The sequence below is a fragment of the Canis aureus genome, chromosome 12 (genome assembly GCF_053574225.1).
Source record: "Canis aureus isolate CA01 chromosome 12, VMU_Caureus_v.1.0, whole genome shotgun sequence".
Lineage (NCBI taxonomy): Eukaryota > Metazoa > Chordata > Mammalia > Carnivora > Canidae > Canis > Canis aureus.
In genome coordinates, this window is record NC_135622.1 from 1,890,659 (window position 1) to 1,906,297 (window position 15,639).

The 15,639-nt window shown below is 37.9% G+C and overlaps 1 protein-coding gene and 1 non-coding gene across 2 annotated transcripts in view; one reads left to right on the plus strand and one right to left on the minus strand.

The window, feature by feature from the left end:
• Positions 1-15,639, minus strand: part of LOC144324787 (monocarboxylate transporter 1-like) — a 37,408-nt gene that overhangs the window by 19,737 nt on the left and 2,032 nt on the right. The gene's annotated exons all lie outside the window — the stretch shown is intronic.
• On the plus strand, positions 7,264-7,368 carry LOC144281486 (U6 spliceosomal RNA). Its single transcript, XR_013350000.1, has one exon. It is a non-coding gene; the product is annotated as a U6 spliceosomal RNA (small nuclear RNA).

Here is a 15,639-nt window from a genome sequence, read left to right on the forward strand (position 1 = left end):
GCCATAACAACATTTTTCTAGATATGTCTCCTGATGTAAGAGAAACAAAAGCAAAAATAAAATATAAGGACTACATCAGAATAAAAAGCTTCTGCATAGCAAAGGAAACAAAAAGACAACCTACTGAATGGGAGAAGGTATTTGCAAATGACATCTCTGATAAAGGGTTAGTATCCAAAATATATAAAGAACTAACAATTCAACATCAAAAAAAATCAAAGAATCCAACTGAGAAATGGGCAAAAGACATGAATAGACATTTCTCCAAAGAAGACATCTGATGTAATTACTGATAAGATAGGATTTAAGTCTGCCATTTTCCTATTTGTTTTCTCTAAGTCTAATGTCTTTTTTGTTTCTCTATTTCTCCATCAAGGTCTTCTTTTATGTTAAACAGATATTTTTTAGTTTGCCCCTTTAATTACCTTGTTTACTTCACTCTATTTTTGCTATTCTCTTAGTAGTTGTCTGTGGATTGCAATTAATTTTTTTTGAAGATTTATTTATTTCAGAGAGAGTGAGCATGCACATACAGTGGGGAGGGGCTAAGGGAGAGGGAGAGAGTGAATCCCAACAGACTCCCTGCTGTGCACAGAGCTTCACATGGGACTCAGTCTCACAACCCATGAGATCATGACCTGAGCAAAATCAAGAGTCAGACACTTAACTGACTGTGCCACCCAGGTCAGTCTCCAATTAATATCTTAATTTAAAACAATCTAGTGTGGATTAATACCAACTTAGTTGCAGTAGTAGCATACAAAAACTGTGCTCCTATACCCACTTCTTCCTCATTTTTATAGTATCATTGCCATACAAATTACATCATTATACATTATAAGCCCATAAATTGTAATGTTTGCTATATATAGTCATCTTTCAAATCAGGTAGAAGAAAAAAGTTACAAAAAAAAATAAATACTAAAAAATAAAAATTAAAAAAAAAAGAAAAAGTTACAAATAAAAAATAAACGTATACAGTCTTTTATATTTATTTATGTACTTACCTTTATTGGTGTTCTGTATTTTTTTATGTGGATTCTAGTGTCCTTTCAATGCAACATGAAGGACATTTTTTGGTATTTTTTGTAGTGCAGGATGGCAGGCAATGAATTCTCTCAGTTTTTGTTTATCTGGGAATGTTTAACCTTCCTATTTATTTTTTTAAAAAGATTTATTTATTTATTTATTTATTTATTTATTTATTTATTTATTTATGATAGACATAGAGAGAGAAAGAGGCAGAGACACAGGAGGAGGGAGAAGCAGGCTCCATGCCGGGACCCCGATGTGGGACTTGATCCTGGGACTCCAGGATCGCGCCCTGGGCCAAAGGCAGGCGCCAAACCGCTGAGCCACCCAGGGATCCCCCTCTCCTATTCATTTTGAAGGTTAGTTTTACTGGCTATAGAATTCTTGGTGGACAGTCTTTTTGTTTCAGCACTTTGAATATTTCATCCCACTGTGTTCTTTTTCCATGGTTTCTTTGGGTTTTTTCTTCTTCTTCTTCTTCTTTCTTTAGAGAGAGTGAGTGGGAGAAGGAGCAGCAGTGGGGAGAGGGAGGGAGAGAGAGAATCCCAAGAAAACTCTGTGCTGAGCATGTAGCCCAATTTGGGGCTTGATGCCACAACCCTGAGATCATGACTCAAACTGAAATCAAGAGTCAAATGCTCAACTGACTGAGCCACCCAGGCACCCCAGCTTCCATGACTTTTAACTTAAAAAATAGCTGTTATAGGGCACCTGAGTGGCTCTGTCAGTTAAGCATCTGATTTCAGCTCAGGTCATGGTCTTAGGATCCTGGGATGGAGCCCTGTGTCAGGCTCCCTGTTCAGCTCCCTCAGTCTTCACCCATTTCCCCACTTGTCCTCTCTCACTCTGTCTCAAATAAAAATCTTAAAAAAAAAAAAAAAACTAGCTGAGAATCATTTGTGATGAATTGCTTCTCTCTTGCTACTTTCAGAATTGTCTTTCACTTTTGGAAGATTGTAATGTGTCCCTTTGTGGATCTCTGAGTTTATTAGAGTTTGTGGAGCTTCTTGGATATGTAGATTGTTTTTCATCAAATTTGCAGAATTTTTGGCCATTATATCTTAAAATGTTTTTTTCTGTCCCTTTCTTTCATTTTCTTCTGAGGTTCCTATTATGCATATGTTTGTACAGTTGATGTTCCACAGGTCTCTGGGATTCTATTCATTTTTCTTCATTCTCTTTTCTTTGACTTGATAATATCAACTGACCTATATTTAAGTTCATGGAATCTTCCTTCTGCCAGCTCAAGTCTGCTTATGGGGTCCTCTCCGAAGTATTTCATTCAGTTATTGTACTTTTCTACTCCAAACTTCTATTTGGTTCTTTTTCATAATTACTCTTTATTGATTGATAGTCTCTATTTGGTAAGACATTGTTCTCATACCTTCAGTTCTTTAGAGATGGTTTTCTATAATTATTTGAACATATTTATAATAGCTAATTTAAAGATTTTGTCTAGTAAGTCCAATATCTGGGCTTCCTTAGGGATAGTTTCTATTGAACGATTTTTCCTCCTGTGTAGACCATACTTCCTGTTTCTTTTGTGTCTCATATTTTTGTTGTTGTTCTTGATAACTGGACATTTTACATATGTGGAAGCTCTGGGAATCAGATTCCCTCCCTCCCCAGTGTTTTGTTTTGTTTTAAAGATTTTATTTATTCATTCATGAGAGACAGAGAGAGAGAGAGAGAGGCAGAGATACAGGCAGAGGGAGAAGCAGGCTCCATGCAGGGAGCCCGATGTGTGACTTGATCCCGGGACTCCAGGATCACACCCTGGGCCAAAGGCAGGAGCTAAACCGCTGAGCTACCCAGGGATTCCCCCCTCCCCAGGGTTAGTTGTTATCACTGTTTGTGGTTTGTGTTGATGATGTTATTGCCTTTTGTTTAATGACTTCCTGAACAACGTCTGTGAACTTTGTAGTTGTTGGTTTGTTTTGTTTTGTTGTCATATGTGGTCACTGAAATTTCTGCTCAGTTTCGCTTAGTGTTAAGTCAACAATTGAACAAAGACTTCCTGAAATGCCTTGAATCAGGATATCACCCAGGTATTGCCAAAGGGCATTTCGTGTATGGTGGGGAATATTTTCAAGTCTCTAGCAGGCAGCTTACACCTCTACATTAGTCTTCAGTTCCTGCTTGCCCAGGGCTTCAAGGTGAGGCAGTGGTGGGAAATTCAGGCTTTCTCAGGTCCTTCCTGAACATGGGTATAGTCACATGTGTATGACCTTCTAGAGTCCCAGGATTATGTCAGAGTTTTTCAAAATCCCCTATGGATATTTTATTCACAAGACTTTCCTTTTAGGTGTTTGATCAGCTTTTTGTTTGCCCCAGTTGTTTTTCCAACTCAGGCAGTTGAGATGTTAAGCAATTGCCTCTGATTTTTTTCAACAAATGTCCTGGGGAAAAGGCTGTTCACACTAAGCAAGCTTTGAATCAGGTCAAATAAAGATAAGCCCTCTGATTGGGGGTTAATGAGGAATCAGATACGTTAAATAATGACAATTCTCTGAAAATGGGGCTTTTTAGAGGGTTCCAAACCCATTCTGCCCCACTAGGTGCTAATTAGGCTGCTGGTTTTCATGGCTACTGTGATTGTGAAGTTATTTGTTTTTAATGATTTTACAAAACTGGAGAGAAAAGGATGAGTCCCATCATGGGACTGGTTAAACATCACGAATCTTGCTATTCTTAGATTCAGCTATTTTCTTATGTACATATTCATTAGGTTGTTATAAACCTTTGGTTAATTTTGAGTTCAAAAAAGATGATTTTAGAATTTTTTTATCAGTGTTCTCATTGCTTTTATGGAGGAACAGATTTTCAGGGAGCCTCACTCCATCATTACAGAAGTACCACCAGAACTGATTTTTGTATACTGATTTTTAATTTGAAAAACTTGTAAATGTTTTATTATTTTTAATAGTTAACTAGTATATTCTTTAAGGTTTTCTACATAGACAATCATATTACCTGGGATTATTTTTTTCCAAGATTTATTTATTTGAGAGAAAGAGAGCAGGAGGAAGGGCAGAGGGAAGGGGAGAGAGAGAATTTCAAGCAGACTTCCTGCTGAGAGCAGAGCCTGACTGGGGGCTCGATTTCATGACCCCAAGATCATGGCCCAGCTGCAATCAAGAGTCAGAAGTCCAACCAACTGAGCCACCAGGTGCACTTTACCTGGGATTATTATAATTTGGTTTCCTCCTTTCTAATTCTCACACCTTTTTTCCCTATCTTACTGTGCTGGGTTCACTATCAAATGAAGTGAAGGCTAAGGCTGCCATAATAAATACCACAGACTAAGTGGTTTAAACAATAGAAATTTATTCTCTTACAATTCTGGAGGCTAGAAGTACCAGATCAAGTGTAAGCAGGTTTGGTTTCTTCTGAGGCCTCTGTCCTTGGTTTGTAGACAGCTACCCTGTTACTATCTATTCACATTGTTATTTCTCTGTGTGCAAGTTCTGGTGTCTCTCCTCTTTTTTTTTTTTTTTAATATTTTATTTATTTGAGATGGAGAGAGAGCACAAGTGGAGTGAGGGGTAGAGGGTGAAGGAATAATAGAGGGAATGGGAGAAGCAGACTCCTTGCTGAGCCTGGAGCCTGATGTGGGGCTCAATCCCAGGACTCTGAGATCATGACATGCCAAAATCAGACACTTAACTGACTGAGCCATCCAGGGGCTCCCCTCTCCTCTTTTTATTAGGATACTAGTCACATTGAATTAGGGCCTACTCATATAACATCACTTTACCTTAAATTTTAAAGGCTCTATCTCCAAATACCGTCATATTCTGAGCTGCTGGGGGTTAGGTCTTCAACATATGAATTTTGAAGTGACACAATTCAGCCCTGTTTTATGATTTTAAAGGTGATGTATATGACGTTTCATCATCAAGAAAAGTATTTACTCCAGAGTTTCGTAGATATACTATCAGATATAGAAAGTTTTATTCTTAGCTAATTAGGAATTTATTTTAAATTGAATGACCACAGAATTCTTTAAAATGCCTTCACATGACATTTCTTCTTTCATCTGTAAAAGTAGTTAATAACATATATATTTATATTTATATTTATATGTTAAACCATCTTGCATTCCTTGGGTAGTCTCAACTTGGTCACAATATATTATCTTCTTAAAACATTTCTAAATTAAATGTGCCAATATTTAGTTTGGATTTTTTGAACTGTGTCTATAAATTATTTGAAAACATAATTTTCCCTTCTCATACTGTCCTTTTCTGATTGCAGTATCAAAATTATATTAGAGTCACAAAGTGAGTTTAGAGCTGTTCTTTTCCCTCATCTCAGGAAGAGATTATATAAGATTGGAATGATCTGTCCCTTGAAAGACTGGTAGAATTTATTTGTAAAAAACACCTAGACCTTGTATTTTCTTTCTGGGAGATTTCAAATCATCTATTTCCATTTCCTTAACAATTATAGGTCTCTCTCCATTCCTATGATGGCATTTTGAATCTTTCTTCATATTTTTCTATAACTTCTTCCAATTTGTTAAGGTTTTCAAATTTACAGGCACAGAATTTTTATATTTTAATCTCTTTATGGGTCTGTAGTTATATTCCGTTTATCATTAATATTTGGGTCTTCTGGGCAGCCCTGGTGACACAGCGGTTTAGCGCCGCCTGCAGCCCAGGGCATGATCCTGGAGACCTGGGATGGAGTCCCACATCAGGCTCTCTGCATGAGGCCTGCTTCTCCCTCTGCCTGTGTCTCTGCCTCTCATTCTCTCTCTGTGTTTCTACGAATAAATAAATAAAATCTTTAAAAAAAAATTGGGTCTTCTTTCCCCCTATTAATCTTAGAAGTTTATCTATTTTATCAGTTTTCTTTTCTTTTTTTTTTTTTTTATCAGTTTTCTTCAAAGAACATCCTCAGTTTAGTATGTGGGTCTTGATCTTGGGGTTGTGAATTCAAACCTCAAGCTGGGCATAGAGTTTACTTAAAAAAAAAGACTATTCTCAGGTTTATTGACTTTTTATTGTTCTCTCACCCCCTTTCTCATTGATTTCTGATACTACTTTTATAATCATCTTTTTTTTTTTATAATCATCCTTATGCTCACTTACATTTTTGGAATTTATTCTGTTCTATTTTAAACATAAGGTGGATTAGCCCTACTTTTCCAATTCAAGCACTACAAGACTTAAAATACTATAAATTGAATACTATAAGACTACATATTTCCCTCTATGTTTCACTTTACTGTATACTATCTATTTTTTAAGATTTATTTTTTAAAATATTTATTTCTTCATTTGAGAGACAGAAGCAGAGAGAGAATAAGCAGGGGAAAAGGCAGAGGGAGAGGGTGAAGACGACTCCCTACTGAGCTGGGAGCCAGTTGTGGGGCTGGATCCCAGGACCTGGAGATCATGACTTGGGCCAAAGGCAGACATTTAACCACCTAAGCCACCCAGGCATTCTTAAGATTTATTTATTTTAGAGAGAGTCTGATGTGGAGTTTGATCTTACAACCCTAAGATCATGATCTGAGCCAAAACCAAGAGTTGGACACCTAACTGACTATGCCACCCAGGTGCCCCAATTATCTAATTTTTTAGTATTTTCACTATTGTTTGTTCCAAGTGTTTAGAAAATTCCCATTGTGATTTCTCCTTTGACATAAACTAGTTATTCAGAGTTTTTTAAATCTTCAAAGGAAATATTTTGCTTTGTTCTACTGACTTATGATTAACAACATTGTGGTAAGATGACTTGGTTGGTGCAATTTGATGAGACTGGCATTTATGGGCTGGTACATTACTATTTGAAAATATCCCATGTATGCTTGAAAAGAATGCACATTTTTATTTTTTATTTTTATTTTTTAAAATAATTTCCTTTTTTTAAAATATTTTATTTTATTTATTCATAGAGACAGAGAGAGAGAGAGGCAGAGACACAGGCAGAGGGAGAAGCAGGCACCACACAGAGAGCCTGACGTGGGACTCGATCCCGGGTCTCCAGGATCACGCCCTGGGCTGCAGGCAGCGCGCTAAACCGCTGCTGCGCCACCGGGGCTGCCCAAAGAATGCACATTTTTAGCAGTTGGGTTTGAATTGCTTATTTGTTGAATCAAACTTTTGTTTTATTCAAATCTTCTAAATCTTTACTATTTCCTGTTTCATGTAGCAATAGGTGAAGAGAGGTATGTTGAAATCTCCTAATGATGATGTGTTTCTCAATTTTTCCATTTGATGCTTGCTTGGGCAGCACATATACTAAATTTGGAAGATACAGAGGTTAGCATTGCCCCTGCACAAGGATAACACACAAATTCATGAATTCATAATAAAAAAAATTTTTCCCATGCCGTTCTTTTGGTAATGTTATAGGCTTAGGTGGTAGACCTTAATCTCTGAGAAACCAGAGGGCACAAATTGAAGGCACTTTCTTCCAGAAAGAAATATACATCTCCCAGAAGCTAGGGAACATTAAGGCCCTGGATGACTTTAGCCTCTGCCAGGATCCCTGGCTTAATGTGGGGGGCTATGATTATCTTTCTTTGTTGTTGGTCCCAGGCTTATCTCCCAACTACTAACTCACATATACAAGGCATAATATAGAGTAAATGCAAGTCAAACATTTGAGTGACTTCATTTAATTTACTAAAGACAACATAAATTAAAATATGGTTCCTGCTCCCAAGGAGTTTGCAATTTGATGGCAGATGACATATATTTTTACCATTATAGAAACTGTTCCTTAATTATCTATTTTGTGCTGGATACTTTCACCAGGATTTTTGGACAAATTTCATGTGTCCTTGCTTTAACATTAATTACATTTACCACACATTGTTAAAATCATTAAAAATGTAGTCTTAAATGCTCTCTTTCTTTGACTTCACTCTGGATTTTCTTCCTTTCTCACAGGCCATTTACTGCTTTTCAGTTTGACTCAATGACTCCATTTCTTCTGCTTACTTTAATTTGGTTGGCAAGTGACCAAAAACATAATCTAATCTGACTTTAACAAAAATAAAATGCTTAAGAGGCTCATGTAACCACGAAATCTAAGGTGGGGGTTCAGACTCTGGCACAGCCTGCTCCAAGGACCAAATGATGTGGTCAGCAATATTTCCCTCTTTATATTTCTACTTTCTTCTACATTGTTTCCACTCTTAGGCCCTCAACTCATTGAGGCAAGAAGACTGCCAGTAACTCCAAATTTACACATTCTCAACAACAATCCTACCTTTTTTCTTGGCAACAGAATTCCCAGAATGTTCACTCTAGCAACATAATTAGCTTTGAGTAAGTGCTTGTTTCAATAAGGGCTAATCATTGTGTAAGCTTTGACTGCCTGGATCTAACTCACATACCTACTTCAGAAGCATGAGGTCCAGTCACAGAATGGAAAGAACGGAAAGCCAAAGTTTTTAAATGCTACAAAGGCCCTATGTAACTTTCCTTACTTTATTTCCTACCTATTGTCCCTTCTGGCTCATACCACTCCAGCTACACTGGTTTTCTTACTATCTTTAAGGATGTCAAACATGCTTGCTCTTTACGGTTTCTGGATTTATTCTTATCTCTGCCTATAATTTTGTTAACACCAATATCATTTCAATTAAGTTTTTGTTTAAATGTTCCTATATCAGGGAGGCTTTTCTGGACCATGGTAGATCAATCTCCCACTTCCCACTCCATTTTCTCCATAGCATCTGCCTAAAAGACTATCTAAATAATAGAAAACCCTCATATAGCGCTTTCTATGGTGCAGGCATTAGATTTAAGCACTTTGATTAGTTTAATGCTCTCAATAACCCTATGCACTAAGCACTATTACTATTCCCAATTTAGAGTTGGGTGAACTGAGGAACAGAAAGGTTAGTAGCTTGCTCAGGACATGGCAGAGCTGGGATTCAAACCTGAACAGAATGGCTCCCAAGTGTGTGCTCTTAATGGCTAGATTATGTTACCTCTTAGTGTTGCCAGTCTTGCTATGCTAAAAAATAAGCTGCATCAAAACAGGGACTTTTTACAGTGATATGTCCCTAGCCCTTTGGCATGTAATACTATATACTCAGCAAATATTTGATGAACAAATAAAAAAGGAGAGTGATCTAGCCAGAAGAGACAATGAATCCTAGTCAGGCCCTGAACGTGGCACTCCACACCCACCATCCAAATCAACATTCTGCAGACTCAGAACTCATCTACACCAGTGGCTTCAGTATCATCAAGGTGATGACTCAGCTGCCTATTTCCAGCTCAAATCACTAGCCAATCCAGAACCTGGGAGCCAACCTTCTCTCATTTGCCCTCATACCACATACCTGACCAATCTGAACAGTTCCTGAATTTGTCCTTCTCTCCACTCATAGCCACTACACCTTAGAACAGGTTGCCATCTCCCATGGGGTGATGCAATAGTCTCCTAATTTGTTTCCCTACCAGTCACATTTCTGCCTCTCCATTTCATTCTCTCCTTGGCAGCCCAAGTGATATTCTGAAAGTAAAGCTTGGTCATGTTGCTCCTTTTCTGAAAAGTCTTCTATGGCTCCAGATATACCACCCTCAGGATAATTTCTTAATAGAGCATTCAAAACTTACCTAATCTCATGCTTGCTTACCTCTCCAAACTTACCCTCTTCCTGGCTTCCATCATATATTATGCTGGAGCCTTAATGGAAGACATGTTGTTCTTCCAAGTACCAGGCTCTCTCACCTTCTGCCTTGTGCACATTCCTATTCCTTGTGTCTTGTACTGGTTCTCCCATCACCTGACTAACTGCCATATCTTTCAAGTCTCAGATGCCAGGGGTAGGCTTGGCATCTTTGTTACATGTACTTCTATGTGCATGGCACCTATGCTATAATGTGTTTGCCTGCCTCTTCTAGTAAACTGTGAGCAGAGACTGTATCTATTGTGTTCAGTGATATGCTTTCATTATCTTAGAATAGGTTCTGGCAGATAGTAGGTAATTATAGTTGTAAAATTTAATGAAGCCCCACTTTACTGATGAAGAGGTACATAAAGTTGTTAAATGGTAGAGCCCACACTAAAATACAAGTGAATTTGATTCCCAAACACATGTGCTTTAACATAGTACAGATCCTTTCTAAAAGAGGAGGAACGAAAATTCTTATGGATTGCTGGGTTGACGAATTATTATGTATATATGTACATATTAGGTAAAGTAATACTAAACAAAATCACTGAAATGAACATGAATTTACAGGACGAATGTTTTGGCATAACTAGGTTAATGCTGTCATAGTGAATATGCCTATGCTACTACATGCTTTTTTCTATTTAAACTAATATAAAATTTCTTTTACAGTGTTTAAAGTATAAACATTTTACTATAAAACCACCTGATCTACATTTGTGTAAATCTGTTATTAAATATTAAGTATGCTTCCATATCTTCACCAGTCTGCACACTTAAATCCATAACATTTGGTATCTGCATTGCTTTTGTTTTTTTTAAAAGATTTTTTGAGAGAGAGAGAGAGAGAGAGAGAGAGCACACGCGTACACAAGCAGGGGAGGGGTAGAAGGAGCAGGAGAAGCCAGCCCTCCAAGGAGCAGGGAGACCAATGTGGGGCTTGATCCCAGGACCCCAGGATCATAAGCTGAGCTGAAGGCAGCCATTTAACCAACTGAGCCACCCAGGCGCCCCAGGGTTGCTTTTAAACAAATACACAGTACTTCTCTCTTCTTTTAGTACTTCTCTTCTAAAAGGATGGTCATCCACAATATCCAGAAAATGCTTTATCTATTTTAGATTGTCAATTAAAAATACAAGATATGAAAAATTACCCTACAAGACTAGTTATTCTCCATAATATGTATATATGTACACAGATATCTAAGAAATGCTACTTTATTTTGGAATCTCATTTAAACACACACATCCACCCATGCACATGTAAAGGCAATGCCATCACAAAAAGCAGGAGCTTGGACAAACTTTTCATATTGCTTCTGTTCCTCCAGAGGAATTTGAGACTTCTTCCACAGTGTTCCTTGAAAAACTCTGACCTTGCCCCAAACTTCCCCAGGACCTCCTGGCCAGAAGAATAGGCCTGAGATATGACCAGAGCAGGAACTTCCACTAATAAGATTGCTTCAAATCCTCTAAGTGATTTGGGACAAATGGCCCAGACATCTTCTCCTAACATTTAGAACTTTCCAAGTAGCTGCTTTAGCCCAGAAATTGATGGAAACAAATCTGTACAGGAGGCCACCATTGTTCTAGGGCTTGATAGCAATTATAGAGTCATCTCCTTCAGTCTTCCTCCAATTATTTTGACTATTCATAAGAATGAGTCTGATCAGAAATACAACTTTTCCTACATTCCCATTTGCTGATGGAGCAAACAAAGTGAAAGTCTTGAAAGAATACAGAACATATTGTCCATTTCCCTACAAAAGAGATATGGCTGATGTAGAAGCCATTTCAAAGTCTCCACAATGTCACTAGGGTCTGATTTCCCAAAGCAGAATTCATCCTTGGTAAAGGCACTGGTTGGTTCTGATGCAGGAACTTTGTCCCAAGCTAGATTTCTGGTTTTGCTCTGGGAAACAGTATTGCAACCCATAATATCCTTTATGGGGTCTTTTTAGACAGAGCTACCAAGTTAATTTTCTTTCACAACTATAGTTTTTTCTTTTTAATATTTTATTTATTTATTCATGAGAGACACACAGAGAGAGGCAGAGACACAGGCAGAGGGAGAAGCAGGCTCCCTGCAGGGAGCCCTATGTGGGATCCGATCCCTGGACCTGGGATCACACCCCGAGCCAAAGGCAGATGCTCAACTGCTGAGCCACCCAGGCATCCCACAACTATAGTCTTTTAGAAGATTCACATTTGATTTGAGGCATAAGAAAAAAATCAAACAAAATACTGAATGATATAAAGTCCTAATTTATACCATTCTGTGTTCTCTTAACCTAACATCTTTTGAAGAGAACTAGATGTATGTACAAGTGACTCCCAAGTCTGGGGTTTTCAACTGTCTTGACCCAAAAGGAACTTTAGAAAATATGCACCTCTTTTGCCTTGACTACTAAAATGTGTAAGTTTAATAGTTGCAAATTTGTAGTTCCTAGCTATTGTACATTGTGTTATATGTGCTTTAAATATATCATTGTCAAAACTTTGGCACTTGGTTCATTCTGTTTGTGGAAGATGGCCATTCTATAACCTAACTGGCCAGTCCTCATCGTCAGGAAAGATCTGACCTCAATTGAATTCAAAACAGTGAATTGACAAATATTCCTATTACAACCTATTCTCTTCCAAGTTATTTTTTTTTAAGATTTTATTTATTTATTCATGAGACACAGGCAGAGGGAGAAGCAGGCTCCATGCAGGGAGCCCAACGCAGGACTCTATCCCGGGACTCGACCCCGGGACTCGATCCCGGGACTCGATCCCAGGACTTGATCCCAGGACTCCAGGATCCCATCCCAAGCTGAAGGCAGGCACTAAACCGCTGAACCACCCAGGAATCCCCTCTCTTTCAAGTTCTAAGATTGATAGAAGACCATCAGGGATAGTAGAAGTTTGTGTCTGGGTGAAATATGTTCCTGCTTCTTTTAGTATTCTCTCTGTGGGGCTATGCAGCCTGTATTTTTTCCCTTTGATTTGTTTCCCAAAGATTTTTATACCCTGGGGCAGTGCACCAGAGTAAGAACTGGGATGAGTGAAGCAGCTTTCATTTTGTAAAGGAGACGGAATCCATGTTAAGATGAATTGGTAAAGAAGTCCTGAGGCATCCATTCTCATCTGGATAGAGATCTTTTTTTTGAGATCATTTTAAATTCAGGGTACATATGAAACAGAATTTGCAAAATAATCCCATAAGACCACACCACTGTTTGAAACTAAAGATTACCTGTCCTAGAGTACTTTTCACCTACCTATGCTGGAGGTAGGATCATAAAAATATTCCCAAATCAGGGGTGCCTCAATGGCTCAGTCAATTGAATGTCGTCAGACTCTTGGTTTCAGCTCAGGTCATGATCTCAGAGTCATGAGATCGAGCCCTGCAATAGGGACTCAGCATGGGGTCTACTTGAGATTCTCTCTCTCTCTCTCCCTTCCTTTGCCCCTCCTCCTGCTCTCTCTCTAATAAATAATCTTTTAAAAATATTTCCTAATATTTTTTCAAATATTAGGAAAGTTTTTTTCTTTTTTTTAAAGATTTTATTTATTTATTCATGAGACACACACACACACACACAGGCAGAGACACAGGCAAAGGGAGAAGCAGGCTCCATGCAGGGAGCCTGACGTGGGACTTGATCCCGGGTCTCCAGGGTCAGGCCCTGGACCAAAGGTGGCGCTAAACCGCTGAGCCACCCGGGCTGCCCCTTAGGAAAGTTTTCTAAAAAGTTTTCTAAAATTTCTACTTGAATTATAGAAACTCTAACATCTCAGTTCAAAGGAAACAATCTAAGACTACATTAAATAGAAATGCTCCAGGGCATGATTTTTACAAGTTTTTCCTCTGAATTAAGAGTAAAAAAAAAAAAAAAAGGTTAATTCATCGCAGAATACTTATTTTTTGAAATTTTATTTTTAGACAATCTCTACATCCTACATGGGGCACAAATTTACAGCCCTGAGATCAAGAATCCTATGCTCTACTGACTGAGCTAGTCAGGGGCTCTATTAATATTTATGCTAAGATTTACATACATAATCACAATAGAGCTGCTTGATACATTAAGGTTCACTTGGAATAGCTAATAAAATACATGCTGGATGTGATTAAACTTTGAAGCTTCCTTGACAATTATGATGTCTCACTGTTTGTTTTTTATTTTATTTTTTTATTTTTATTTTTATTTTTTCACTGTTTGTTTTTTAAAATCAGTTTTGGGACACCTGGGTGGCTCAGAGGTTGAGCATCTGCCTTCGGCCCAGGGCATGATCCTGGAGTCCCTGGATCGAGTCCCGCATCGGGCTCCCTGCGTGGAGCCTGCTTCTCTCTCTGCCTGTGTCTTTGCCTCTCTCTCTGTGTCTTTTCATGAATAAATAAAATCTTAAAAAAAAATAAAATAAAATCACAGTTTTTGGTCACTTAAAACTGATTCATCACAGTCTTAATAGTAAACTGTCTTGTATTAAAAATTTTATTCATCATAATTATATTTGTCTTAAAACATATTCAGAAAGAAAAAGTGAATCAATTTGAAGGTCTAAAAGCAAAATTGTGGATTAAAAAAATTCACAACCTAGACATGAACTCAACACAATTTTGCCAAGTGAACTAATTTGTTTTTGTTATTTGAATTCATTTTGGCTTGATTTCTAAATACAGACCCTTCCCCGCCAACCCAATATTTTAAAAAGGACATTAGATTCTGAATAGTGAAAAAGGGAGAAGGTAGAGAAACAGTCTCTACCTTCAGAGACTATGTCTCTACTTTCAGTCTTTTTACACTATACAGGGGAGGTTTGCTCAGAATTCCAGATTACAATCTAGAATACAATTTTCAGCAGCAATCCAAAGTAGATTTTCCTTTTTTTTTTTTTTAAAGATTTTATTTAATCATGAAAGACACGCACACAGAAAGAGAGAGAGAGAGGCACAGTAGAGGGAGAAGCAGGCTCCATGCAGGAAGCCCCACGTGGGACTCGATCCTGGGTCTCCAGGATCATGCCCTGAGCCGAAGGTGGCGCTAAACTGCTGAGCCACCAGGGCTGCCCCAAAGTAGATTTTCCAAATAAAAACATAATATACTATTTTAATACATGACTAATTGTATCCCAGGATTTGAAGCAGAAATGTACTGGCTCTTTTTTTTTTTTAATATTTATTTATTTGAGAGAGAAAGAGAGAGAGAGAGAGAGAGAGAGAATGTATGTGTGTACATGAGCCAGGGGAGGGAGAGAGGGAGAGAGAATCTCAAGCAGGCTCCTTGCTGAGAGCATGGAGCCCAATGTAGGGCTTGATCTCAAAACCCTGAGATAATGACCTGAGATGAAATCAAATGTCAGATGCCTAACTGACAGAGCCACCCAGGTGCCTGTGTACTGGCACTTTTTATGGTCATCTACATTCCACCTTTTGAATAGAAATGTTAGTATACCACTGCCAGCATCCACAGTTCTTTTGAGGCCAAGTTGGGAAAATACATCACAAAGAGGAAGCCAGCAAAGAAAGTTGTTTCCTTTTCTGGAAAAAAAAATTGAACTACTCACAGAAAGATTTAGCACAAAATTAGCTTCAATAGCCTTTCAAAAGTTTTATAGTTTATAGGTCTATGAACAAATGAATCCTAGGTTTTGGTAACTAAAGACCAGACTAAAATTTTAAAGTTTTATTCATTACTCTGAAAGTTCTCATCCCAAAATTAAGAGTCTTAAATTTGTCTCCAATTCTTTTTTTATACATACTTAACATTCCATGAATGAGTCCGAGTATCATTATTATAACATCTGAGCCCCTTACTTCAAAGAAGGGATAAAGTTGTTTTTGTTTTTGTAGAAGACCTAATAATCCACCAAACACTAACAAAGTGAGTATTAGGGGCTCCTGGGTGGCTCAGTCAGTTAAGAGCCCACCTCTTGATTTCAGCTTGTGACATGTTCTCAGGGTTATGAGATTC